Consider the following 2,650-nt stretch of genomic DNA (forward strand, 5'->3'; position numbering starts at 1 on the left):
AAAAAAAAAAAAAAAAGGAGGTGGGTGGGCAAAGCAAAGAGGAGGCAAAAGGTGTACAGGCTGATTTTATATAACCGATCAGGCAAGGGCAGGTCTAAACCGCCATGCCAGTGGCACAGATCATGGTGTGGATACCAGTTGCTGGTACTCCAAGACAAACATTCTAGTTAACAAAACAAGTCACGACGTAACGTAGGCTAGAGGGCAGGGTCACCTTGCCTCAGTGCACAGAGCACTAGAAACATGGTAGTATTGATTTTGTGACTCTGAGAGGAGTGGTTCTCCTAAATTCCTTCCTGTCCAGAAACAGCTTTCCTGAAGTGCTACCCAAATGGAGATTAAGTATATCTAGCTCAGAAAATGAGATGGGGGAATAAAAAGCAAATAGTTTCAACAATTTTCTTCTGTACCTTGATCGATATCTTCAAGTATGGGCTGGAGGAAAGGATGGAGGAAAGGATGTCAAAAATGAAGGACTAAGAGAAAGAAAGGAACTTGTATTATTCAAAACAACAGACAGGGTTAAGTGTTGATGCCTGAACATAGTCAGATCATTTTATACTTTTCTGATAATTCTTGAAACTATTTCCCAAATTATTTCCTACTCTCCCAGTTCTGAAGAAAACCATTGTCAAATTTACATTTAAAAATTTCACTGAAAGCATGTACCACCAATAATTCATGTTCATAAACTGGGGAAACTTATATATCACATATTTCCTGCTATCCTGACCACATTTCACATAAGATCATTACAAAAGATACATAAGCTAATAGAAATAAACACACTCTGAAAAAAAGGAGGAGTTCTTAGGAGTAAATGCCACATTATTTTCCGAAGCAAAGTTTTTTAATTTAGGTAACTTCATAAAAAACCTTTTCTTTTGGCACAAATATTTTTGAGTTCCATGATATGCCAAATGTCATGTTACATATTTCTAAAATATTCAGGTTAAAACTCTGTAAACACTATGACTGCCGGCTATGCACAGAGATTAAGGAGAATATCATTCATTAAATACCTTAGGGAACAAAGCCATCCCAGTTTCACATCTGTTTACTATTTTTACCCTGACATTTTGATTATTGAATGATTTTTTTTCAGCACTTAAAAAGAAAAAAAATGCATTTATATTTTAAAAAGGCTATTCACAAGCAATTAGTAAATCACAATACTTCTAAAGAATTTTTGAAGTAGTTTTATTTATGTAGGGTAGAAAATAGGTAAAACTAATGTACAGGAATCTTTAGAAGTCAAAATAATGGTCGTCCCTGTACTGTGGGCAGTGACTAATGATTAGCAGAGCATCAGGACCCTCCAGGTTTCTAATAACAGTGCATTATTAGGGTGTAAGTTATACAGATGTATTTTGTTAATGAGATTCATCAAACTGTACAGCTAGAATAGGTACTTCTTCGTATGTGTGTATATATGTATATGTATTTGTATGTAAGCCTCAATAAAAATCTTAAAATCAAAAAAATTTTTTTACACTTCTTAATTTGTTTTCTGTAAATGTCCTGAGACCAAAGTTTAGTTATAGAAGAGTGCAATTCACATTCATTTTCACATCTCACCTTCTCTTTTTTATTAATTTACTTTAAATGATAAATACAAATCATTGATCTTTTCGGATATATCATATGCTTTGCTCAATGTGTACAGTGTAAAATGGGTAAATCCAGCTACTTAACACATACATCACCTCTCGTATTTTGTGTGTGTGCAGAGAACACTTGAAATCTATTTTCTTATCAATGTTCATAGTTATTAGCTCTGGGCAGTATGTTATGTCTGGATCTCACCCATTTTCTTTTAATTTCCAAAGTAAAAGCAATACAGGATTATTTGAGAAGTTTCAGTTTAGTTTGGGTTTTCATAATAATCAAATTACATAAATCATATAGTAAATTTGATTTGCTAAAAGGAGGAGGAAACTTCATCAATTTTTGCCTTAAAATTCAAAACTGCCTTATCAATAACTACTGCAAAATTTGCTAATATTTTTGTATGAAGAAAATATTTCAGGTATATTAAGCCATCAAGATGAACTTAGAGGTAGGAAGAGAAAGGCCTGTATGTTTCTGCTTCTGTCTTTTAAAATTCATGTTCTTTCCAACCTCCCACCTCCCCAAACCCCACTTCTTTTTTTAAGATAAGGAAATTAAAGTAGGAGTGATTTACTCTATGTCAATTCTTTATTAAATAGAATTTTAACCCAGTTTCACATTAATCATATGGACAGGGATGATTTTCTCAATCGTAATTACATGTTCTTAACATAACATCTAAATGCTTTTTTCCTTAACTATATCAAAAACTATAACTTTGACTACATCAAAATAAAGTATAATTAATATTTGATATGTTATGTATTACATACTTTATGCCCAAGTCCTTTGTAATTTCAGTAACAGAGACAAATTTAAACTCTCTAGATTACTCGAAGTCATACAGATATTGGTCTATGCATTAATTCATTTAAGAAATACAAGTTGTAGGCTCGGTGCCTATAGCTCAACCGGCTGAGGCGCCGGCCACGTACACCTAAGGTGGCGGGTTCGGATCCCCAGCCCGGACCTGCCAAACAACAATGACGGCTGCAACCAAAAAATAGCCGGGCGTTGTGGCGGGCGCCTGTGGTCCCAG

The sequence above is a fragment of the Otolemur garnettii genome, unplaced genomic scaffold, assembly GCF_000181295.1.
Source record: "Otolemur garnettii isolate 467f Iridium unplaced genomic scaffold, OtoGar3 scaffold00098, whole genome shotgun sequence".
In the NCBI taxonomy this organism is placed as follows: domain Eukaryota; kingdom Metazoa; phylum Chordata; class Mammalia; order Primates; family Galagidae; genus Otolemur; species Otolemur garnettii.